This window comes from Lissotriton vulgaris, chromosome 10 (genome assembly GCF_964263255.1).
Source record: "Lissotriton vulgaris chromosome 10, aLisVul1.2, whole genome shotgun sequence".
NCBI classification, from domain to species: Eukaryota; Metazoa; Chordata; class Amphibia; order Caudata; family Salamandridae; genus Lissotriton; species Lissotriton vulgaris.
In genome coordinates this window covers 929,588,751-929,616,168 of record NC_141698.1, presented here as the reverse complement: position 1 = coordinate 929,616,168, position 27,418 = coordinate 929,588,751, and the positions used below count along the sequence as shown (strand labels likewise).

At 44.1% G+C, this 27,418-nt stretch overlaps 1 protein-coding gene across 1 annotated transcript in view; it reads right to left on the bottom strand.

Annotated features, from left to right (window-relative positions):
• Positions 1–2,809: 2,809 nt before the first annotated feature.
• COL28A1 (collagen type XXVIII alpha 1 chain) overlaps positions 2,810–27,418 on the bottom strand; it is a 689,953-nt gene continuing 665,344 nt past the window's right edge. The window contains exon 36 of the mRNA XM_086941924.1: positions 2,810–3,003. The gene's annotated coding sequence lies outside the window, so the exon portion shown is untranslated. The remainder of the gene's footprint in view (positions 3,004–27,418) is intronic.

Sequence of the window (27,418 nt, the reverse complement as noted above, 5' to 3'; positions counted from 1 at the left end):
GTAGCGCAGATCACAAAATTGTGGCAGAATTACTGCTTATGTTGCACATTTGATGAGAGGTTTCAAACTCGGGCTATATGGAAATTATAAACTCTTGGATGCCTAGCAATGCATTTATACGTCATAAAAAGGTGTCATCAGGATGCCCTTATAACATGCATATATGTCACTTTAAAAAAAATTGTACCCTCTTGGGGGTGCTTGTTTTGTATGTTTACAAACTGCTTCAGTAGTTTGGGATGGGTACACTTTTGATTTTTGTTTAGGCTATGAATAAATCAAATAAGCATCTAGTTCCTTAAGGGGCCCAGATATGTGTGTCTGAGTAAAGTGAAATCAGAAAGTGGATGTTGGAAGGAATAATCCTTGTACCTCCCTTTCCAACCCCCACCTCCTGATTTAGTTCTTTTGGTGGTGGGGAGAGTTGGGCTGCTCCCCCCATCCTCCCACCAGCAGATAAAAGTGGACTGAACTGGTGAGAATATTGTAGTTTCTTCATGTTGTGTTATTGTGTTCTATGTTATCTTGTTCCTAGCTGCTCAGCCAGTGTGAATGTTCTGTGTGGAATGTTGGTGTGTGGGCCATGAGTGGAATGCTTGAGTAACTGGGTATGAGTGGTGACAGTTGGTGGAAGGGCTGAGCAGCTAGCAGGCTGCTCCTGGTGGGGCTGCTCTACAAAGCTTAACTGCTACTTGTTTATCTACTTGAACAAACCTACTTGAACCTCATCAAACAACGTGGACTACATTACTACAAATATCTATCTAGAGAAGAACTGAGTGCACGCAATTTTTCTTGTTCTATATGGAGTTTTAAATAGCGTGAACTTGACCCGAAGGTTTCGGGTATTCGAGCGCTTTACATGAGCACCAGATGCATTACAAAAGGACAAATACATTTTTTTAGGCACTGGGAGATTAAGTGATTTGCCCAGAATCACAGGATGTTTGCCGAGATTCGAACCCAGTTCCCCAGCGTCAAGGTCGGCCACGCTAGCCGTAAGACCACATCCTCTCCCCATAATACCAGTCCATAGCCGCTTCTGTTGCCCTACCCTCAGCTTGATCTTTAGACAGATTTGGGAGGAGTTAGGGAATTCCTCCCAGACCCTTCTGATATGTAAGTGAAGTCACACATATACTAATGAGGTGAAGTGAGCAATGGGCCGTCTTATTCTGGAGTCTGACTGAACCCAGAAAGGACCACCAAATTCCTTTTCCCATCCCAAACTACTGAAGCAGTTTGTAAACATACAAAACAAGCACCCCCAAGAGATGACAATTTTTTTTAAAGTGACATATATGCATGTTATAAGGGCATCCTGATGACATCTTTTTATGACGTATAAATACATTGCTAGGCATCCAAGAGTTTAAGCCATCACTTACAATTTTCATTATTCTAACACTAAGCAGCCTTTATACTTAACCGAATCAACCCCCAAATGTAATCTAACAAAATAACTTTTACCATTCCCTAACTCTTTTCATTACCCTGAACCTAACCTTACAGTTAGTTAAGTTCTCCAACTCATACTCTACTCCAAACAGAACTTTAAACCCCCAGCATAACTTAAACCTACCCAAAATACTCCAAGCCCTAACTCATGCATTTTTTCATCAACTTCTTTCTTCTTTGTCATATATTCTATTTTTTTAGTCTTATTTTGTATGTTCCAAATTTTTATCTCTGCATTTTTGTTACTCTATCTTTTTAATTTCTTTTTTTTACTGAAACCTCAAGATCCTCAATGCTAGATATCTGTCTGTCTGTTCAATGCATGCTGTCAGCAATTTGACTAACCTGTGCTTAGCCATACATTAGAACTATTTACAGTTTAGAGAAAGATGTGATGAAAGTTCCAGTCCAGGAAGATGGTACTGTATTCAATAGAGATGTTATATGAATGCTCTTCGATTTTTTTGTCATTAGACTATGGGCCAGATGTATCAAGATTCCATTTTGCGAATCCTAAATAGCGATTTTTTGCAAATCGCTATTTAGAATTCGCAAAACGGAATGTATGTACAAAATCGCTATTTTTTAGCGATTCCTTATCATTCTTTATTTGCGAATTCGCATTTTGCAAATTCGCAAATAAAGAATAATTTCCAATGCGTTCCTATGGGCCAGGAGGCCCATATGAATGATAGTGCAATACTTCTCAAATTGCGAATTCTCAATTTGCTAATCGTAATTTGAGAATTATTTCAAGGGTGCAGGGGTGTCTCAAAGACACCCTGCTGCACCCCTGAAATATACATGTGTGTGCATGTGGCACACATACATGCCGTATGGGCATGTATGTGTGTTACATGCCACCCTCACAAATGCCAAATAGGGCATTTGTAAAAGAAATCGCAAATTACCACCAAGTACAAGTTAGTGGTAATTTGCGATTTCTTAACTCAAAATCGCACTTCCAAAATGTGTCATACATATCATTTAAGGAATCGCAAAATTTGCGATTCATTAAATGATATGGCAAAATAAGGAATCGCAAATAATTGCGACTCCTTAAATTGCGATTTTTTCATACATATGAAAAAATGCAAATCGGCCGTTTGCGAGTCCCAAAAGCCTTGATACATCTGGCCCCTATGTGTATGTGCACCTTCAAACTCCTTTATTCAAATATATGTTAAAGGTCATGAATCCAAGAGATAAAGAAAAAGAAGCTTACACAATAGTTCACTCTCATATGCTGTCACCTATGGACACTGATACTTGAGAAATGGAAATACTGCTTAATGTGTATTCTACAGATGTATCTGCGTTTTTCACAAATGAATGAAAACACAACTTCAACAAGTTTGAAAACGCGAATCATGTTACAAAAATAAAATTCAGGATTGTCCAGTTTCCAGATGTAATTGTCTGTATTAGTAACACTGTGACCTGTAGACTGTTTTCATGTTATTAGATCTGTGGCATGCTGATATGTTTTTCAAAATCATCCTCCATGTCTTTTCTTCAGTCATGGCCATCTTCATCTTCTGAATGCTAATAGAAAAAACCCCAATTAGCTTCATAAAATAAATTTCAATGTATAAATACTAAAAAGCATTTACAGCATGCTGAACATTTTACACAGCTGGTCTTGTACATGTACTAAATATTACTGCATGCATAACTAAGTAGCATAAGTTATAATGATGCCTCTTACTAGGAGGGCCATAATGCAGTTTCCATGTTAATTCTTTATCTACAGTTGCCTCTAATGTTGCCCTCAGGTGATCAATTACAATGAAGGGTCATGTCCAGGCAGCATTTGCCACTCACTACGTTTCTGGAAACTGGGTGTGGATTGGTTATAGTGGCGGTAGAAATAATGCGAACACATATGGGAGTCTTTTTTTATTAACAATATCTCAGCTATATCTATAGTATTCCCTCGGGTAGATTTGTCAAGTGCCTATTTTTATTATAGTGATTTGGTTTGATTAGGTGCATCATTTATGATATTTCTACCAGATAAAATACTAAATTGGTAAAAAGTTGATCTGAACAATATTCTTAATCTTTATATCTTTTCAACTACTGACTTGTAAAGGAATGTCAAAATCAAACATTTTAAAAACTTTCATGCAGAAGTGGTTGTCCCCCAAATGGTGTTCCATGAAATTGCCACAATTTAGATGGCTTGTAGAGTGTTCAATGTAATACAACTCAAATCTCAGTGATCATAAATTCCAGCAGTCCATGACAATTTAAAAAAAGAAATGTCCATGATTTAGAACATGTAATACATGTACTTCCCTATTATAAACATTAGTGGGAACTTTTTAAATGCTAATTTTAAATATCTGCCTCTAAACTTTATAAAGATGTGGCTCTAAATAATGGACACTGGTGATCCCTCGCTATTGCTCTGTTGGACCGCTCTTGCCCACCACTGGTTTGGATTTTTTCCTGGGGGAAATTTGTGCTTCGATCTTTATCTGACAGGGGAGAATGAAAACAACCTTGGTACAATACAGAGTCCTTCATTGGTTCTATTTAATATCTGCAAAGAGCCCATTTGACATGTGAAATAAACATGTAGATTTCATAGTAATGCAGATGATACACAAGTGACAGTCCACCTACCTAAAGCCCAAGAGTAATGGATGAATGACAACCGGCACGTCATAAATGAGAAAAAGGCTAAGGAGCCAGGGCCGGCTCTAGGCTCATGGTGGCCCTGTGCAGGGAGCGTAGGTGGGGGCCCCGGCTAGTGCATAATGGCACCTGTCCTGGCACACGAATTTACCGGGCAGTCAGATACGCTCCAGTCTTCAGTTCTTGTGTACAACTACGGTCAAACATTATGTTTAGATGATGGAGCTTCTATTGACAGTACTTCAACACGGGAGCGGACCCCCATAGGTGGCTTATTTGCACACCGGCGCAGTCACTTAACCACTTCAAGGAGAGCATTATTTATATCGTACAAGTATTGCATAACATAGAAGGTGTGTGTTCAAGCCACTTACAAAGAAATAAATCACTTAGTAACGGAACATGATATATTGCTGGTGTGGTGAACGACTTAACGGGACTGACATCATCAAAACCTAATAGGGGCATCAGACAACTTATTGCACCTTAATCGTTTATGTCTTATTTTGTATTTGTTTATTGTGACAGCAACACATGTTGGCAATAAATGATGTGTACCAAACATAGCATCCGGTGAGGGCACAAAACATTTTAGAAAGGCACTTTGTAATAACTGAATGTTTTACAGCGATGCGCATTGTAACATTTTAGCGGGCGCAGAATGTCAGATGCACAAATATTTACTATCATGCATAGACTCAGAACGTCTTACTGGAGCGCAGATATTCCAATTTACAAAGGAAAACAATAGAATATTGGTGTTAATAGCCTGCGTTTTACCTGGATCTCTTACAGGTGCAAGGATTAAATATGAAGCCCCTGGGACGCAATTATACATTTAACTAGTCACCTGATAGCAGCATGCAAGCTGCAGAACCTTTAACTACAGAACACACGTGGAAACTTTCTGGGACTCAGAATATTTCAGAAGGATGCAGGCGTATTGTAGCATCTTGCAAGAGCACATCATTCCCTACAGAGGCACATACTTCGCATATTGCAGAGATACAACCTCACATAGTTACACACGCGTGTCGTGTCTCATGAACATAATGTGGTGCAGAGACAAACCATTCAGTACTATTGACTACTAGACTACGCTGCGCATCAGATGTTATTAACACTCATAAATCATATCATTACTAGGCAGCTCAACTGGAAAGACTGGCAGGCAATTATACAAGCCATTATAAATATATTTTGTGAGCACAATCTCTCACCTGCGTTATTTGTAAGGTCGGAGTCGGACTCTCGGGGAAGAGACTAGTCGGACACTACAGGTATTCTAGTGTCTCTATCGATGATCAGGGTGACAGGACGAGGACGGTTAATTTATTTGTTCTAGACTTTTAATTCTTCTCTCAATGAATCTCACGACGATGTGACCGTGACGAGTCGACGCACGATAACCGAGATGTAATGCATTTAAGAGCAAGACTAAAAGCTACAAACTTTGACGGCGTGTGAAACGAAGTATGATGATGAATATTAGATTAATCCAGTAACCCTGGATTTTTCTGTCAACTGGAAAAAGCTCTCCCGGGACTCATCTGGGGTGTAAGTGCAATGAAGATACAATGATCACACCTAACTTCAAACAACCACAAGCAAATGCGTAATTACTTCCTTGAGAGCGCAAGCCTCATTGCGGTGACCCGTAACCACTAATCGTTGGGGTCAGAGAGTAGCGTAGTAAGGCCATTGAAAGCCTCGTCATGGATGGTAAAAGCTATATACATACAATTATAACACAGTGACTTGTTACTTTCTCTGCGCTACGTTGGATGTTGTAGCGTAAAGCACGCGTCATGTTAACAAAACTTCCAAGACCTGCTGCCTGCACCAGCAACCAACTGTAAACTCAGCGTGAGGGGCGAGGCGGCCGGACAGGCTCAGGTGCAGCACGCGGCACTGCGGTCACCTCGCAGGAAGGGGCCGCTGCTGCCGCAGCCCGGGCGGGCGCGAAGGGTGAGCGCTGAGGCGCCGCACTTGCTCTGCAGAGAGGAGTCCAGTAGTGCGGCCGCCTGCAGGAGGCAGTAGTAGTGCTCCATCTCCAGCGCCGAGATCTTCTTCAGGTCCTGCGATGCAGCCATCCCGCGCACCGCTCATTGACGCACTCTCCCAGTGAGGCGCCACTCAGCGTGACGTGACCACACAGCACCGTGACACATCACTGAGCGGCTAAATTGCGCACAGCGCGCGGGGGCTGTCCCAGGGCTGTCACGTCGTCATAGGGGTAAGATTGAAGATTGACGGCCCTGGGACCCAACTGCTGGCTGGCTGCCTGGGCAACTTCAAGTGAAACCAATGACTGACTATTGTAAATAACAACAGCGCTCACGCGCGCCGTCGCTGCCATTGCCCGGAGGCCGCCAAATCCTGCCAGGGGGCCGCCAGTGATCCAAGTTCCGATCCGATCCTCGGCTCGGTTGGTCGTCGTGGTGGCCCCTCTGGTTTGGCGGCCCTGTGCAGGTGCACAGTTTGCACATGCCTAGGGCCGGCCCTGAAGGAGCCTTTTCCCCATATGCTTTTTGTAGTATGTGAAGTAGTACTAAAGTAGTACTACTGGCATGCTACAAAATGCTATTCAAAAACCTACATCTGGAAACGTATGCCTCTCTTAATTTTTCTATGCAATTATTTATATATATATGTTAGTGGTGAAATTGATATAAAATGAATAATTAAATATGATTTTGTCTTTTAAAAATTAATAATTAACTTATTTGGAAAGAATCATTACATTATATTTTTAAACTTACATTAAAAATGTAAAAGACATTGCTAAAATATTAAACACAACTTTTAATTAAATCGACTAAATATTAATACAAAATTAAAATGCTAGTCAAGTTGGACTTTGTTATATTTTCTTGAAACATGTATATTTATAAAACGAACTAATATTGTTAAAATATGTAATTATTTATTAAACATTTAAACATTATTTTGAAGGGTTATTGTGATGAAAAATGCTGCTGTATTAGTTCTAGTTTAAAATTAATACTTAATAAAACATTACAATGACTCACTTCCAGAAGCACAGGACAACTTGACTGGCAATACCATTAACCCTACTGACATTGGATCTTGGATTAGGTGGTGATTCTACGCCGATAATTCGATTTGCAAGATATGTTTTGAATCAAGTTAGTTTTTTGACACTCGGAAGTGTCCCAGGATGTTCAAGCTGAGAGGCTCTCGGCAATAATCACCCGGCTGCACCACCACTGCTCTCTCGCAACTGCCCGCTATTGCAGATCCGGAAAAACCGGAGAAAAGAGCTGAGGGAAAAAGTGGATAAGGGCAGGGAAAGCTGAGTGCAAAGACCATCGAACCCTGGGTGTGCAAAAGACCTTGCCAAAACCAGCCCAGTGCAGCTCTGTCTCCTGTTCTGGCCCGTGCTCCTGAAGAGGAGCGTACAAGCTGGTGAGTTAGCATGTTATGATTCTCCTGTTGTGAGTCGCGGCGGCCGTTAACAGAGTAACCCGGCCCGCCACAGACTCTTATTTCCACAGTATCTAAGTCGGCAAGAGACGGAACTACAGCTCCCGACAGGCCTGTATGGGAGAGACGGAGAGCCAGACGTCACGTACGTCGTGACGCAGACCAGGAAGTAAAGTGAGCCGGTGCAACCAGAAACGCTGCCGATAATTCGTTTGGTTCTGGTGGCTTGTTCAGTATTCCGGTAAGATCGTTCCAATATATTTGCATTCCAGCCTTTGAAGATCTCCTTGCGGCGGTTCAGTAATCTACAGACTCGTAGATTAATTCATTCTGTTCACTTGGTGATTTAACTGTGCTGCCTGAGGTATCTTTGACTGGATCTTTGTTTCAACGGCTGCACATGGTGTTTGGTGGAAATCCTTCCCCTGGTTGAACTTCTTGAAAGACTGTGGGCTCTGAGGCTAAGAGTCGTGGTCTTTTATCCTGTGTTTCGTATACCTCAGTTCAACTATACGAAGGATTCCTTGGTAGGGCTCTGACGAAAGAGCGAGAGGCTTATTATCTCGAGTACTTCACTTGTTGTTATGGTGGAGTGGTACCCGATGCATTGAGTACAGACAGTGAACTGATTGTTGTAGTATTCTGTGTTGGGTTTGGTGCAAGGACATTCTTATGCGGCACCTGGTGTTCTTGTGACAACGATAACAGAAATCTCAAATCATCAACTGCAGTGTTCAAAGTTAAGACATATTAACAATTGATCCTGCCATTTATTTCTATCTTTTGTTCCTATACATTTTAGGAGAGTAATAACCAGGGAGAACTGTCAGTGGGTTTGGTTAAGCACGAGAACTATGTTTTCAGGTGTGTTCCCAAAGTGATACATATATATATATCTATGTATAGTCCCGCATGTCTGACCTATGGTGAAAGGCTTGTTCTCTCATTTTCAGCTATCCAAAGTCCAGGTTCCAACCCTTGAACTCTCCTAGATATAGCTCCTCGTATTTTTCTTTACAGGTAGGCAGGGGGTTGAATCTATACATAACATAAGGGAAATGAAGTCTGATTTTGTTCTATGTATTCAAGAGTGGCATTGTATTTGAACATCTGTTACTTGTCGTTCCAGATCTCCCTCCCCGCTGTTCCCTTCCTTTCCTTCCTGACTTTCTATCTCTCTATCATCTTATTATTCCCTCGTGTGACTATCCTGGTAGTCTGTGTATATCACTTCAGACTCCGGGGACGTCATGAGATGGAACTCATAACATCATCGGTGTAATCCTGAAGAGTCCTTGACCTGAATCCTGACATAGCAGGCGGCACAGCAGATTTCACCCTACCCTGCTGAGCCCCCACCGTCCAAGGTCCTACACCCCTGCGCCTGCCAGAAGAAACCAACGAGGCTAAAACTGAAAATGAAATGGAAACATCGAAACTCATGAGTGCAGCTGTCGTCAGTCGATAGGCGCGGAGGGAGGGCCCAGGAGTTCTTCGGAGGTGGCCTGTTTAGTTCCGGGTGCAGCCTGCGGCACTCCTGGAGACCCCACTCATCACTTGTAGTCCTGCTTATCCTGCCAGTTTCCACAAGTTTCTTCTCAGCATTGCCCAGGATTCAGGACAGACCAACAGCCCCGGACCCATAATCTTAGGATCATGGAGTCAATGGGGCACATTTTACATCATCTTTGACAGCCCGTTCACAAGTAATATGGGTCAAGGAATCAAGTAATTGGCCCTCTGCCTCCCCGCCACCTCACCTCCTTCTTCAATCAATCAATCAATCAAAGCATTTGTATAGCGCACTACTCACCCGGAGGGTCTCAAGGCGCTAGGGGAGGGGGGGGTCCGCTACTGCTCGAACAGCCAGGTCTTGAGCTGCTTCCTGAAGGCGAGGTGGTCCTGGGTCAGGCGGAGGTAGGTCGGGAGGGAGTTCCAAGTCTTAGCGGTGAGGTAGGAGAAGGACCTTCCCCCTGTAGTGGCTCTTCGGATGTGGGGGACGGCGGCGAGGGCGTGGCCGGTCGATCGAAGCTGGCGTTTGGGAGCGTAGCAGTTGAGGCGGCTGTTGAATTATCCTGGGCCTTGGTTGTGCAGGGCTTTGTGTGCGTGGGTGAGGAGACGGAAGGTGATTCTCTTGTTGACCGGGAGCCAGTGCAGGTCTCTCAGGTGTCCGGAGATGTGGTTGCGACGGGGGATGTCCAGGATGAGTCGTGCAGAGGCGTTCAGGACCCGCTGGAGTCTCTTCTGGAGTTTGGCGGTGGTTCCGGCATAGAGGGAGTTACCGTAGTCCAGTCGGCTGGTGACGAGGGCCTGGGTGACCGTCTTCCTGGTCTCGGTGGGGATCCACCGGAAGATCTTGCGTAGCATACGTAGGATGTTGAAGCATGACCAGGAGACGGCGTTGACTTGTCTGGTCATGGAGAGGGAGGAGTCCAGGATGAAGCCAAGGTTGCGTGCGTGGTCTGTTGGTTTGGGTGCGCTGCCTAGGGCGGGGGGCAACCAGGAGTCGTCCCAGCCGGAGGGTGAGGATCCCAGGATGAGGACTTCCGTCTTGTCCGAGTTCAGTTTCAGGCGGCTGTACTTCATCCATTCGGCTACCTCTTTCATCCCTTTGTGTAGGTTGGCTCTGGCGGTGGCGGGGTCGTTGGTGAGGGAGAGGATCAGCTGGGTGTCGTCGGCGTAGGAGATGATGTTGAGATTGTGCTGGCGTGCGATGGCTGCGAGGGGACTCATGTAGACGTTGAAGAGGGTTGGGCTGAGTGAGGAGCCTTGAGGAACGCCGCAGATGACTTCGGTGGCTTCTGATCTGAACGGGGGGAGGCGGACTCTCTGTGTCCTTCCGGCGAGGAAGGAGATGATCCACTCAGTGCCTTCTCCTGGATTCCGACGTTGCTGAGGCGCTGTACTAGGGTTCGGTGGCAGACAGTGTCGAAGGCCGCGGAGAGGTCTAGGAGGATGAGGGCCGCTGTTTCTCCGTTGTCGAGCAGGGCTCGGTTGTCATCGGTTGCTGCGATCAGGGCGGTCTCGGTGCTGTGGTTGGCCTGGAAGCCAGACTGCGAGAGGTCGAGGGATCCGTTCGTCTCGAGGAAGGCGGCCAGCTGCTTGTTGACGGTCTTCTCGATGACTTTTGCGGGAAAAGGGAGCAGCGAGATGGGTCGGTAGTTCTTGAGGTCGGTGGGGTCGGCTGATGGCTTCTTTAGTAGGGCGCTGAGTTCGGCGTGCTTCCAGCTCTCCGGGAAGGTAGCGGTGTTGAAGGAGGTGTTGATGATGTCCGGCAGGTGTGGTGCGATGACAGCGTCGGCCTTGTTGAAGACGTGGTGAGGGCAAGGGTCGGTCGGAGATCCGGAGTGGATGGAGTTCATCGTGCGGACGGTGTCTTCGGTGCTGATCGGGGTCCAGGCGCGGAGGGTGGTGGTGGGGGGCGGTGGTTCGGTCGTGGCGTGCGTCGGTTGAGTGCTGAAGCTGTTGTGTATGTCCGTGATCTTGTTGTGGAAGTAGGAGGCGAGGGAGTTGCAGAGGTCTTGCGAAGGGGTGATGTTGTTGTTTCAGGCGTTGGAGAGCTCTTTAACGATGTTGAAGAGTTCCTTGCTGTTGTGTGCGTTGTTGTCCAGTCGTTCCTTGAATGCAGTTTTCTTGGTGGTGTGGATCAGTTGGTGGTGTTTTCGGGTGGCGAGCTTGAGGGCAGTCATGTTGTCCGGTGTTGGGTCTCTGCGCCAGGCTTTCTCAAGGGCTCTGCAGTTCTTCTTGGAGCTCTTGAGTTCGTCGGTGAACCATGGGGCTTTCTTGCTGCTGGGTCTGCTAGGCGGGGTCCTCAGAGGGGCGAGGTCGTCTGCGCAGTCGCTGATCCACTTTGTGAGGTTGGTGGCCGCTTGGCTGGGGTTCGTTGCGCTGATGGGTGGGTTCTTGCTCAGGGAAGTCGCGAGCTGGTCGGCTGTGATCTTGTTCCAGCTTCTGCGTGCAACCTGTTGCTGTTGGTGGTGGATCATGGTCCTTTTGAAGCTGAAGTGGACGCAGCTGTGGTCCATCCAGTGGAGTCCGGTGGCGTGGCTGAAGGCGATGTCCTTGCTGGGTGAGAAGACGGGGTCGAGTGTGTGTCCGGCGTAGTGGGTGGGGGTGGTCACCAGTTGCTTGAGTCCGAGGTTAGCGAGGTTGTCCAGCAGGGTGGTGGTGTTGCGGTCGTTGTTGTTCTCCAGGTGGAAGTTGAGGTCCCCGAGGAGGATGTAGTCAGCGGAGGGGAGGGCATGCGGGCTGACGAAGTCGGCGATGTCCTCGCTGAATTGTGTGCATGGTCCCGGGGGTCTGTAGATGAGGGTGCCTCTGAGGGTGGTCTTGGGGTTGATGTGGATCTGGAAGTGCAGGTGCTCGGCGGGTGCGAGGGTGTCGTCTGTGTTGGTCGTGATGCGGATGGAGTTCCTGTGGATGATGGCGATGCCTCCTCCTGTCTGGTTGACGCGGTCCCTCCGGATGATCTTGTAGCCATCCGGGATGGCGATGGCGATGTCGGGCGCTGAGGAGGCGTTCATCCAGGTTTCCGTGAGGAAGGCGACGTCTGGGTCTGTGGTGTCGAGCAGGTTCCAGAGCTCGACGGCGTGTCTGTGGATGGAGCGGGTGTTGAGCAGGATGCACTTCAGGTGGCTGCTGCTGTTGCTCGTCGAGGTCTTGGGCACTGCTGGAGTGGTGCAGGTCCGGATGCAGGTGAACTTGCAGGAGTTGCAGCAGAAGGGTCCGTGGGTGCGTCTCGGGGTGGCTCGGTAGTAACCCGGGAATCGGCCGGCGTTGATTGCGTTGAGTTCGGTGGTTGCGTAGGTCCACCCTCTTCTTCAGCATCCATCACGAAGAGGGTGCGATTGGAATCCGGTTGACCAGAGGAGTACAGCCGCAGTGCCCACTACTGCACAGTAACAAAAACAAAATCAGATTGTCCCTAGAGGAAGCATTTGTAAATCATTTAAAATTTGTACTAATGTCACGTTCATGATCATTTAGTCTACATACACAGGGATTATATGCACATATACCAGATTGTATCAAAACACAGTATGTTTTATTCCACTTAGAATATCATCTCTTGATACCTGGCAACAGACATACTACTGAGGTGCATACATTAATTGCAGTAGTATTCAAAACACCTTTTTCTTAGGCTATGGATAATCAAAACACCATGTTGATGGAAATTAAATGCAGCATCTCATCACATTTACAATCTGTGTAATCAACAAATAAGCAAAACGGTGCTGAGCTGCAAAATCGGCACCGTTTTGCTTATTTGTTGAAAATATACTGTGTTTTGATACAATCTGGTATATGTGCATATAATCCCTGTGTATGTAGACTAAATGATCATGAACGTGACATTAGTACAAATTATAAATGATTTACAAATGTTTCCTCTAGGGACAATGTGATTTTGTTATTGAATATACCCAGTCCTGAGGGGATTATTGGGTGGCTTTATTGTATTTAGCACTACTGCACAGGGCAGACACACACCAGTCATTGTATCATTGACCAGCCCCAGAAACCGGTCCCCTCTTAGGGAAGAAGAGGAAGGGAAAAGCCGAGAGGTGGAGAAAAGGAAGCAGTAGCTCCCTCTTAAAGCCGCAAGAAGATGACAGCACCAAATAACAGCAACCACCCTTGTCAATGGAAAGGCCTTAGGTTAGCAGGTATATTCTTGAGGTATTACAACGCATCCTATGCAAGGCAGAGAAGGGAGTGTAGTTGACTCAGACCGTTAGCATTCGCTGTTTTAACCTTGACGCAACTCTCTGGAAAAAATCTTGCTTAGTGCCATACGCTCCTTATTTCGACCACAATCAAAGCTGGGCGACTTCAGAAAAGAGCATAGAAGAATGAAAACACAGAATGCGCTCAGGCCGAAGTGGAGGTAAACCCCCGCTGCTGCAGTGAAAAAGAAAGGGCCATAGGACAGCTAACACCAACGCCAAACGTGAACCTCCACCTCAATTAAAAGTGAAGAGGCAGAAGTCCCCAGCCTCCACAGAGGGTTCTTTACAAAATTCTCCTTCATGAAAGAAGACGGCTCAGCATTTTACCCTATGCAGGAGGAGGTAAAGGGGTTTTTACCAGCATTGCAACCCCCTTAACACCCAGTCTTGCTGGACCAATGCTGCTCCACACAAACCTGGGTGAAAGGGGTCTCAGTACCCAAAGTGCCTCACCTGCACAATCTTTCTGCCTCAATTCAACCATCATAGCTGCAACTTCGTTACTTGAACAGCAAATAGATAGGCGGTTACAGACCAAAGGAAACAAACTCCAAACCAATTGACCCAGCAACGCAAGTGGAGGAGGTCCAGTTGACCAACTGGTCCATATCTTTAACAAATCTCAGTGGGCACAAACCTATCTCTGACATACCACGAGATGACTTATCAGGAACACAACAACATAATTTGCTTGAAAAAGGATGTTACTTCAAAATTCGCCAATTATATTCACTGACTCATCAGGTAAAAATGATTCAATATTTATTGACTAACTTTAATTCATACTGGTCTCACAAGATTCTATCATCAACCTCCTGCCAAACATTGGTTGTGGAGGCAACTATTATTATTATTTCATCACTTATAGAGTGCACTGTCACCCTACTGAGATCATGATACGTGAGGGGGTTCTCACCAATTTAGTAGGGTTATACTTTAGGGTAGAGCCATATCTTCAGTCTCTTCCTAAACAGGAAAAGATCTTCCAACTGTCTCAACTCATTCGGAAGATTATTCCAAAGTTGTGCAGCAGAGTTACTGAGAGCCTTACCTCTTGATTTCGCTTTTTTGACTTGTGGTACCTTCACCATCTTGCCGAAGGAGAAACGAAGGCTCCTAGCAGGGGTGTACCATACAAATTTATTCTGTATTGGCTTAGGTCCAGATCCATGCAAAGCTTTGAAAACTATGCAGAGAGATTTCAATTGAATTCTTTGCAGAATAGGTAACCAGTGCAGCTCTGCCAGAGCCAAGGAGGCAGATGAGCGTCTCGGCCTCTTCAAGGCTAGCCTAGCTGCTATTGTTTGAACTCTCTGGAGTCTATCAATCAGATTTTTAGGAGACTCCAGCAGCAAAGAATTGCAATAGTCCAGCCTGCTCAAAATGGTACATCGTACGGCCATTCCTCGGGCATGAGCTGGCAGAACCTGAAGAACTTTACGAAGGTCTCTGATAATGGAGAAGCAGCTCACCACAGTTGTATTTACTAGAGATTCAAGAGTCAATTTATTGTTAAACATGACCCCCAAATTCTCACCTTCTCCGAGGGGGCAGGTGGCGTGGCTGTAGGCATTGGCCCGAATTTGATGGGAAGTGGCGGGGTGACTTCCTTGCTGCAAAGTAAAGAACCACGGTCTTATCGGCATTAAATTGTAGGAAGTTCTTTCTCAGCGCACGTGCCGTGTGCTGCAGGCAGGCATGGAAATCTTCCACAGATGTTGAAAATTCGATAACGGTGAAAATAAACAAGCAACACATGCTAGCCTGGAAATAGATGGCCCCAGCCCCCAAATTAATCCTGGGGACGGCCACCTCCAGCAAGTCCCAGGCTACCCTCCAGGTCATAGGCGGCAAAGCAGCAGTGAAAGACCAAAAATCATTTTGGGGAAGAGATAAGGTAGAGTGAGGATTGGATCTGCGGGAAAGCCTAGGCAACTTCAAAGAGACAGCTATAAACGGGGTGGTAAGTACCTGTGTGCAATGAAGGTCACAATATGAGTGCAAGATGAAACTGGTGCGTTAAGGTGAATTCAAATAACTCACAGTGAACCCGGCCGGGTTCTGTATGTGCCATAATGGAGAGAGGGAAAAAAGGAAACATGAAGACTGAGTTTAACAAGCATTTGCAATGCAATAGGTCTCGGGTTAATTAAGTTTGAGCTATTGGCATTGCTAAATATTGCAACACCAACTGCAACAAAGCTATTGGTGTTGCATTATTTAGCAATGCCAATAGCTCAAATTTTAATAATGCGACACCTATTGCATTGCAAATGCTTCTTTTCCTGGTTGTTGGTACCTGTGGTGGGGCACTACGTGCGTCTATGCGCTGTACAGCAGAACACAGTTCTGAAGAAGTGTATAGTGCCCCACGCTGGTATACCCTAACACACTACGAAGGCCAGTCCGATGCTGGCGTGAGGGGGGTGGAAGGAGGGTGGGGAATCGGGGGGGGGAAAGAAAAGTTAACGCCGTTCCAGATGAGGGGGCTGATGTTGTGTGTGGTGGGGTCGAGCTGTAGGCCGTCTGTCTTTACTTTATGTCCTTGCTGGTACACAAACAACATTCCATGATATCGGAGCTCGCGCAGCTTTTACCTTACAGTGGAATGAGTTCCACTCAGGTCACTTTGGGTGTGTTTGCTACAAAAGCATTTGGCCTTTAAGGCAAAGGGTGTGCCAGCTCCGGTAGGTGATAAAGAATTATTGTATTTTTCTTCTTTATTTGTATTCTCCTAAGCTCAATTAAAACGTATCCCACTGCTTGGCAAAGTCTGTTTTCCATGTCCATAGTCCTTGATGTCCAGTCTCCAAGGAAGCATCAATCATATTATTTTTAGTTCGGCCTCGTAATTCGTTACACAAGAATATTTCAAAAGGCCTAATTCATGCTGAATCATGGAATGCTGGGTCTGCCAAATGACGCAGAATACGTCTTGTAAACTCATAAAGGACAGACATGCTCAGACGTCGATTACTCACGGGCGGTTGCTGCGCGAGGCACAGCCACACCGACCTTGGGATGGGCTTCCTCTCAGACAAAAATGAAGACGTTCAAGTTTAGTATTCTGCCGCGAGTCCAACCCTTCACATGCTGTTCCTTCGCTTTGAGGACTGCAGAAGACGCAACTGTAATATCTTAAAAACCCCAAGTTGTGCCAGTGAGCCCTGTAGCAATAAAGCATCTAATGGGGACATGAAAGCGCACACCATCATCACTTCTTTGACTGCATCTCTCGGGGCACTGCATTCTTTTCTCAACGTCAGACGCATTCTGGTGAAGGAAGCTGTGGGAGGGCTGGGGTGGGTAGAAGCATCTCCCACAACTGCTTCCTCAGGCAGATGATGAATGTCAAAGCTGAAGAGCAAACATGGGGAATCACAGCATGCAGGATGGCCCCAACAAAGGAAGAGAAGCCAGGCATGGAGAGGAATGGAGATGACAGCATTTACCGAGGTTGTGACCCAGCTCGATGTGTGTGGTAATACAACAGCTTGCAAAAACCAACATGCGGTGGCTTGACAATTCAATACCGCCCACGCCATGCTGAATGAGGCCTCCCCGTCACTTAACTAGGAAGACACTCATTGATATAAACAAGCTGAAGGGTTTATACGCACTGTAGTCTTTCACTTGGACATGAGAGCAACGCGTGCGCAGTAACAACATCGCAGCGTCGGATTCCGACGTGCGCCTCGCGCGTTTCTCATCTCCTGTCAGCCGCGCGCCCCTCTGCAGACTCCCCCTGTATTCCAGAGAGGCGCGCGACGCGATCCGCTCTGCATGCAATGCTGTAGAGACAAGACCTGGCCGCGCGCACAACGTTATCCTATGGGGAAACACTGCGCGCGGCCAGGTCTTGTCTCACTTCGGCGTTCTCAGACTGCTGAGACGTCGACTATAGTTCTCGGCGAGAACGCGCTTTCAGCGCGTTATAGCCGAGACCTAAAAGCGGTTCATGTGTACTGTTCAAGTGTTAAAGCTAACCGCCTACGGTAGACTTACCACTTGTGCTGCTGACTTGTCAATTAATGTAGTCATGGTGATGGCGCATTGGGGATCTGGCGCAATGTATAGCCGATCAGGGTAAACGATGACTCAAATGTGGGCGAACGTTACTGAGGATAATACCTAAATGAAGGGGAGAACTAATTAGGGAATGCTTGCTTTGACGAAAAGACCGCAGTAAAGTCTTTCAAGTATGTGGCTTACCTCATGTATTAGCGTTGCTGGTACGGAGCACTTCCCGAGTGAAGCAGTCGGCTCTGGCAGTGATAGCCGCGTTAGTCGGCGTCCTCGCTAGGGAACTGTATTAACGTTAGAGCGTGCGCAGGGAAAAATCGGGAAGAGGAAAGATAGATGTGGTCACGGGGGCGATACCAGATGAAGTGGATCTGGTTGGGGCTCGAGCAGGTGTTGTGCAGATGGTGTGTCAGAGGGAAGTGGTGAAGTGTGTTGTCTACGGGCATAAAGCCTAAATTATATGACCTTTGGCTGCAACATTGCGATGTACACGGCATGGAAATAACAGAAGATGTGACACAGTACGGACATATTTACAAACATACTTACAAACTGCGGACAGATGGCAACAGCGTAAACCACCATTCACGCAATTTTCCGTGGTTATATCATATCATTGGCAGACAATTACACAGAGACATACGGGTCAATGGTAGTGCTATAATAGCAAGGATTCATCTCTTTGCTTAGCCAGTGAAAATGAACATTGTCATAGACAGATTATACATACATATCATTTAGTCCTGCTATTTACATGGTGCCAGCATGTGTGGTAATATTGTTATGTTACTACAGACAGAACTGTGAAGGTTAATTGAGCGTAGCATCGGCATCGTGTTATGGATCATAGTGGTCTGTCAAGGCACATTTGTCGGTGTTACTAAATCAGTGGACTGTACATGGAACCCATTTGAGCGTGTCTGAATTACTGTGTAAGGGTGGCGAAAAAAACCACGCCATTCCTCTGCGGAGTTAAGGCCCTCTAGGTTTTGGCCAGTTTATAGAAGCGGACGTCAGAATTCTCCAATTCTTGTTGACTATCTTTTTTACATTGTTTGAAGCTATGTTATAAGTTGTAACACAAGTCAGTAGGTCTTTCTCCGGTGGTTTTTGTGTAGATTCCAAGAGATTTTCTCTGTGTTGGTTTCTTGCCCTTTTCTTGCATTTATCAATGATTCTCTGTGGGTAGCCACGGTTCTTGAGTTTATCACAGAGATCATTTGCTTGCCTTTTGTACTCTTGTGTTTGCTGCAGTTGCGTCTTAGTCTTACAAATTGGATGTAAGGGCATTTAACAACAAAAAATGGGGATCCAAGAAATAACAAGAGTTAGACTCAATATACGTTGCATCATAATAACGCATAGCACAGATCTCAATATCATATCACTACCAGGCTGTGTGCTAACGCGATTGTTAGTTCTAACAGATAACCGTATTGAGAGTCATCTATTAATCATGGGCATTGAGCGAGAAACCATTGGTTACCTAGAAGTAACAATAGTCAGACATATTATACGTTGCATGGATTTTATCATAACAACGCAGCAAATATAACAGCAAGGTCACAGGCCATACATAACGAAACAGGACATGCCAATCACTACAGTATTATTTACATAGAACTACAGAACGTAGAGAGACATTTTGCTACGTTTATATTTATGAGTTAAGATGAAACTTTCTTGAGTGAAAATTTTGACCATCTCTGTATAAAGAACTGAGAGAGATTTTTTGCCTAAGAGATCTCAAGTGGCCTCACAATAAAGAATTGCCATTTTTATGTTGTTGCTTTACAAGAATACACGAACTAAAGACAGCACTGATAGGAAGCTGACCAATTTCATACTTCTCTATCTGGCTGTGTTCCTTTCTCCCTACCCCCTACTTCTATTTATACAGGTACTGCTGGACCTCACCAGAAACAGATTAATATATCTAATTCCTTACACTTCTTCTAGAATAAATATTCCTGAGGATATCACACACAGAGACGCCCACAGTCTCACCACACCTTACCACCCTGGTCCCGAAGAAAGCCCGCCTGACCCACAGAGGCAACATAAGGGCTGAAACATGTCGACCACCTTTTTTAACAATGTTTTAAGTGCGGGAGATCCGTAACCAAATCTCATTACACACTACAACCAATCTTTTAAATATTATCTTGAATCCAGATCTATTAAACTCACACCTGACTGTACAAGTATTTTTTAGTCACCTTAGCCTATGACACTAGTATCCCTGATCACTACTGCACTAACCAGGGGTGCACCTCCCGGTGGAGGAAGCATGAGCACTAACCCCATGATGATGCTGTCACGTGATTAACAGTAGAGCGGAGACTCAAGATATACCGCTACCTCTACCATCTGCATGTGAATGAGGGTTTTTTTTATTGGGACACTGAAAACTGAGAAATGCTAACCCAGGTTATGCTAGACCAAAGGAGACCAGCTCGGGGGCTTTGAGTCTGCGATTCTGGTGCAGAAGATATGGGACACTGAAGGAGGGGGCAAATGGATCCAGTAAAGATGTGGGAGGGGCAGAAGCATTGCTGACATTATTTATTTTTGCACCTGAAAGCTTCTGTTTGAATCCATCCCCTTCTGCCCCATCCCTCCTTCTTTTCTCCCGTCCGCCAACCCGTTCCTGTCCACTCCACAGAATTCCACACAATGCTACTCCACATAATTCAACCCCCTGCATGCTACATAATTATATTCCACATAATTCAACTCCACAGAATTCAACACAATGCCACACAATTCTATACAATGCAATTTAACACACAAATCCACAGAGCATAATTCCACTCCACACAACACATTTCAAAACCTCACACAATTCCACTTAATTAAAATTCAACAAATTCCACTCACATATTTTCACTATGCTCAATTGCCACTTAATTCTACTTCACATAATACCACTCAATGCAATATACCGCCACTCCACTATAATCAATATATTTACACCATACACAAAACAAGTCAACTCCAGATAATTCCACTACACATATTTTCATTCCACACCTCATAATTACACTCTACATATAACCATTCAGCAGCAACACACATAATTACACTCCACAAATTCAACTCCACACCATGCCACATAATTACATTTGAAACAATTCCACTACTCACCATGCTATATACTTACACTACACATATTTCAACTTCCCACCACATAAATCCACTACACTCCATAACACATTATTACAATCCACTCCATATCATATAATTCAACTCCACAAATTTCCACTCCACGCCATGTCACATAATTTCCAGCCACATAATTTCACTCCACAAAACATATTTCCACTCCACAAAATTGAACTCCGCCTCATGCCACATAATTCCACTCAACATATTTCCACTAAATGCCACACAATTCCATACTACACAATTCAAATCTATACAATTCCACACAGCACAATTCCACTCCACAAAATGTCCACTCAGCACCACACAAATCTATACTGCACAATTCCATGACACATAATTCCACACCACATAATTCCACTACACAACACACATTTCCACCCAACAAAAGATAATTCAACCCCACAACATAAAATTCCAATCCATGCCACTCCACACCACAATGCTACTCCGGTCCTTGTCACATAATTTTACTCCACACCGGACAACATAATTAAACTTCACATAATTCCACTCCGTTCAATGCAACATAATTAAACTCCACATACTTCAAATCAACACCACACAATTCTATGTTACACAATTTCACAACACACAATTCCACGCCACACAATTCCATGCAACACAATTCAACACCACACACCTCAATTCCACCCCACACTACATAATTCCACACCATACCACATAATTTCATTCCACGCCAAATAATTCCACTCCACAGGAACAAAAGGAAAAGATAGAGATAGAGGCCATAATCTCCAAGGCGATATCTATGGGCTTTGCAAATGCTTGTTTTTTTACTTTTTTAAATGTATACCTTTTTCCTTTAAGGAAACGGGGCTGCATTTAAAAAAGAAAGTTTTCTTTATTTCAAAGAAATCACAGACATGGTACTCTGCTGTCCCAAGCAGGCCACCATGCCTATTAATGTAGCCCATTGTAGTGGGTGACAATGTACAACCTACCTGATGCATATTATTGAGGTAGGTCAAATTGCAATCCATTAGAAATTGGTATTTTGAGAACCACCATATTAGTACATATGTTAGTTCTAAAAATAGTAATGGATTTGTTGAAGTCGGTGCGCAAATTGCAACCACTTCTAAAAAATTCATTTTGTACATTCCATTTAAGGAATCACAAATTGTGAATCCTTATTAGTTGCAATTTACAATTCCTTAAATGGAATCTTTGTACATGATGGTCCAGGTCTTTAAGTGTTTGATTTTTGGCACCAAATATGCCAGAAAAAAGGAAGAAGAAAGGTGTAGCGAAATACAAGTAGGCTAATTAATTACTGAGGTAAAGACAAAGTTAATGCTTTAGGTATTTAATTCGATGACAGGATAGCAATGACGTAAAACTACTTCGTAGGGTGTGGCTACTTTTAAATAAGCCCCAGCATGCGAAAATGACCAGAATGATGATATGGGCATACATTTACTATTTTAATCTCCTGGTGGAAAATTCCTCAAAAAATGACATCTGCTAGATACGGACAATCCCAAACCTGGCTTCTCGAGTCATTGCGAATGTTTTTAGTGTTAGTATTTGCCTCATAAATTTGGCTAAACCACAGTGGATATAACGTTTCTACAGATGTATGCAAGACATTTAAATGGTGGGAGGTGTCGAAGACTTTAAAAATTGTGCCTGTACCCCAGTACGGGTATAGATATGATAGAGCACCATGTTATTCTGAAAATTGTAGGGGTGCACCATAATCCCAAGTAGTCAGCACTCGCATATTTAGAGGGCCATGTTATTGTGTGACTTTATAATGTAGTACTAGGCCGGGGATCAGTGCAATATGTAGTTGTGTGCTTATATCATTTGAAGACTAATGTAGTGCCATGTTCAAGAATATGCCTTAAATAATGTAGAAATTATTGCTTTGTGTTTCAAATGTTGCATTAGATTGAACGTGCCATTTTAAAAGTTGCACGTATAGGTTGCCTATTATAGAAATGCGTGATGCTGATATGAGAAGGAATAATGTGTAGAAATGAAATGAAATATTGCTTTAGAATGGTTTAAATGTAATGCTTATGTTGTATTAGAAATGCATTTAAAAGTGTAAAGGCCTGAGACATGAAATTGCCAGCAGAAGCCTAACTGTAGTTCTCTTAGCATAACTAGAAGGGCAAGGTTGAATGTTGTCTTTGGGAAAAGGCTCCTGTTCGCAGTTGAATTTCGAAATGTAACTTAGAGCGTGTACAAGATTGTTTCTCATGCATTTCTCTTGCAGGTACAAGTCCATATAGCTTGTAAGGTAGAATAATCCATTGTTTTAGGAGTTAGGTTGGTACGGGTGAGAACGGAGGGAGTCTACTGGTATGCAAAACTGCAACATTTGGCGGAGAAGGTGCCTGGGACCCAAAGACACAGCAACGGTTTTTGGAAGAAGATGGATCTGTGCTGGAAAAGTACGAGGGGCTGCACCTGCCTGAAGGAGGTGTGCCATGGGCGGGCCTACTGTTTTGGGATTTTGTATTAGATAAAGTGCCCGAGGGAGGAGAGTCAGTCGCAATTGGAGTTAGAGTTAGAGTCAGTTGGAGTCAGACTGGGTCCTGTCTAAGGCAGTCCAATTGGAAATGCAGTTAGACAGGGGTCTCAGTGGGAACTAGGCAGGAGAAATTAAGGAGCATATTAGAACGAGCTCAGTAGCTTGGACTACTTACTTGGAAAAAGTGAATGTGCTTCTTAGGGAGCCTTCACAGCTGACACCTTTTTCTCTTGCCTGGGAGATATGCTAAGTAGGGATGTCTCCTTAAAGTTAGTGTAGGGATAGACTAATCTTTTCTTTCCCTTTGGAGCAGATGCAGTTGAGACTTCCAGTGGGAACTGTTATTGCTTGCTCAATGCTTCTTGAACTTACGTTGCTTTTTATTCTTCGTCGTCTGAGACTCCTGCGTAGGATTATGTTTGTATTAGTGCCAGTTTATTTCTTGAACCTCTTGCTGAGGTGCTTGTATGTCCAGTTGTTTTTGGCTTTGTAATACATTTCAAACTTTACTTTGTAGTCAGTGGTCGTTTGGATTGAGATGTATTTGGTCTTTGGGAAATTGTCATAAGTATGAAAATAAAGAACATCCCTTTACACTTCTTTGCAGACTAAAGAGATTCAATCGGCCAGGGATTCTAAGGATTGGTAAGGGAAAATCTGTATGTGAATCCCAGAATCATAAGATTTGAGTAAATGAACCTTTTTCTTGAATTGATGTTTAGGGGAAGGAACTATTATATATTTGTACCATGTTTTTATTAACCGTATTAATAGTGTGACGAGGCCTAACGTTAAGCAAGTAAGTTACTTGTTTTAAAAACCATATATGTATTATGAAATGAAATCATATGAACTCAGTGTACAGCCTTACACGTTTTCCAACAACACAAATCAGTAATAATTGAGAGTGCATACATCTTAGTTTAAATATTTTGTATTTCTCCATCGCTAATGTGTGCGCGAGGAGAGAACCCAAGACACCTCTTGCATAAATCAGCACACTCATCTCCCATACTTCTTTTAGAAGGACTGTCTGTGTACTGCAGGAAGATATCCGAGGAGGGTGGGTTTGAATTGACCCAGAGCCAGTGTTCCTTTTGTAGAAATCCTACAAATGAAAACTATTGCAGGATGGATCAGGCCTTCATCTGCAATGCAGCAGATTTGTTGCAAGCTAAATGGAAATCTGCAAGCTTCTCAAACACAGATCCTGGTTACTTTACCACCTATGCCCCTCCAATGAGAAGGGTCTCAATTCCAGTGATCAAAGTTTCTCCTAGATGAAATCTTTCCTGACTGATACTACTGTCCTGACAGCAGTGGCAGCCAGGAAAGATTTCTGTTACAAGTGCTCGCCCCTAGTGCCATCCAGCAATAGTCCTACGCCTTCCACACACTGCTCAGGGCATTGCCACTCAGGATGCCATCTGCGCTGGTGTGAGAGGAGTCATGCTGGCAAGGAGTTTGGCTGTCATGTGCTGCACAGCTGGAACACCCCTCCCATCACCAGCACAGTCACTTCTATCTCAGTGAGAGCACCCCAGGTGCAGTGACTGTATGCCCCATTTTAGTGGCAGGCTACAACAGGATCAAAGGAACTACTGCAGACTCAAGTATCCCAGGATCTAAGGACCCATCAGTCTATAAAAGCCACACCAAAGGAGCAGCAGGTGCCTGGCTTTGCACCTTTTTGATGAGAAGAAGCCTCTGCTTGGGCACCACTCCGCAGCTGTGTTCCCACGCTTGGGCTCTGCTCTTCTCGGTTGTCCCTGGCTCAGCCAGTCGAGATTATCTTCAAGCCAGATGTTGAGAACATCTTCCCAGAAGTTTTCTGTTTATAGTGATACTTGAAACTCCTCCTGAAGCAGCACTGCTAAGATTTTCCTTGCATCCTTAAAACTATCAAACCTCACTCTGCTCTGCTCCCTACTGTGTTATTTATAAATACTGATCTCCATGTCCTATTTGAAATGTGTTGGTATATTTTTAATTAGTAAATATTTTTGCCCAAATCTGTTTGGATTTTGTAATATATTTATTTCTCAACTGGAACGTAGTTTTGGTGTTGCTGCTCTTGTTCTATGTGCCATTTTCTCTGAGGAAGGCCTTGCCATGTGTGATAAGCTTTGGAGAGTACTCTCAGGATGCCTGGCAGAAACATGTTTACTTCTGGGAGCTAGATCTTGTGTGCTTCGTAGGTGGAGAACCATACACCATATTGAAACTAAGGTCTCGTGCTGCCATAGTTTAATCATTTTCAGTAGAGAAGGCAACAGTCTCTTTATCCATAAGAACATTTTGATCATTTGCATATTTTTTTCTTTAGGATGAAACAGGGCCTCCGCACCGACTGCGAAGGCCCATTGTGAATCTGGTCCACCGTACATCAGGTACCCAATTGCCAAAAGAAGAGAGGTGCATTTAACAAGGGTGATATGTTAAAGCAACTTAAATAAGTGTTCTGCCATCACGAATTAAACAATTCAATTAGTACTAGCCAAGCACCCTAAAAATATAACAATTAAAGATATTGGGCCATATGTATCAAGCAGAATTGCATTCGCAAACGTCGAAATTCTGCGAATTTCGGCGTTTGCGCTCGCAATTTTGCCAAATGGTATGTATGAGGCAAATCTGCGTGCAAAATAAGGAATCGCAAAATTTGTGATTCCTTATTTTGCGATTGCATTTAAGGAATCACAAATTTTGCGATTCCTTAAATGCAATGTAAGAAGCACCAAAAAAGTGCAATTTGGCCTTAAGGAATCGCAAATTACCACCAACTTCAAGTTGGTGGTAATTTGCGATTTCTTTGAAAAATGCACTTTTTTGCATTTTTCAAAGTGCAATATGAAGCACATACATGCCCTTAGGGCATGTATGTGCGCCACATGTGCACCCATGCTTATTTCAGGGGTGCAACAGGGTGTCTTTTTGACACCCCTGCACCCTTGAAATTGCATTCTCAATTTGGGATTTGCTAATTGCTAATCGCAAATTGAGAATGTCTTCCCATTCATTTCTATGGGCCTCTAGGCCCATAGGAATGAATGGGGAGGTATTCCTTAATTGCGAATCGCACTTTGAGATTTGCAATTAAGGAATATGTAGGATTCGCAAAATTTATTGCAAATCCTACATACATAGCATTTTGCAATTCTCAAATAGCGATTCGCAAAAAATTGCTATTTGAGAATCGCAAATGGAGCTGTTGATACATATGGCCCATAGACTTTTCTATACGAATACAGCAGCCAGATGTGATAAGGCTGTATGTAGTCAAAGTGGGGGGAACACAAAGAGTGACTAATAGGGGCAGGTCAATCATATTTTTGCTCCCATCACCAGAAATGAAGCAGCCCCCCATCCAATGAGCTAAGCCTAACATGCCTCTAGGGACACCTGCTATTCTTTTTATCAGCTTGAGATAATCTCTGCTTATTGTACTGTTAATATTTTAAGGAGAATCTCTCTCTCTTCATGAAGATTTTTCAGAATATGCTCCTGATTTAAAGGTAAAGTTAATGCATTCTATTGGCACACACTATACCCAGAGGAATGAATCCTCCTGGTTCCCATTAAACAAATAACTACAGAGCTCCACAACTGTTTGCCCTTATATTCAGTCACCAACCCCCTTATGATTAAATGCGCCAGAGTACGGCTACATTTATCAAGAAAAACGTGCTGTACCAGTGAATAATATGTACACATAGAAGCATATTTGAACAAGCTGCTTGTTAAAAGCTTTCCCAGAATAAAGAGCTGGCAATCCTTTTCCCCAGATTGTAGGCTGTAGAATAGTTATATAGAATATTTTCCTATTTTGTGACACAATTTCAGATTTTTGTGCCTGGGCATGAACGTAGAAACTATCCATTAAGTGTGTGTGGCGTGGGATTTTAGGGTGGGCTGAGTGGTCTATCTAATGTAGGCATTCATTTCTCATCACAAATTGTGTACCCGGGAATGGATAATTTCGGAATACAAAACTATTGCATTGTTTCAACTCATCCTCTAAGGAACCGAGAATTGTTGGAAACATCTGTGTTATTGCATAGATCTCTGCTGGTAATTCCTTATTAGTCGACCCAGAACACCCCGATAGTGTGGCAATTTCACATAAAACATTACTGCGCAACTCAGATTTACTTATTCGTCTAGAAATTCTTGTTATGACTGAATCATATTTCCTCCACACCTAGAATGAAGACCTAAAAAAAGGGCTCATAGATACTAGGGCCCAGATGTATCAAAGGCTTGCATTGCCCTTGGTTCACATAAGGCGACACAAGGCAATGCAAGCCTTTAAATCAGATTTAATATGCCATGCAGAGCCACTTGCGTGGCTTAATAAATCTAGAGTAAGCAAGGAAGCGAAGCGCAGCGCAACGCAACGCAACGAAAGGGCTTCAGTGAGATTTACTAAACCATGCCAAGTCAC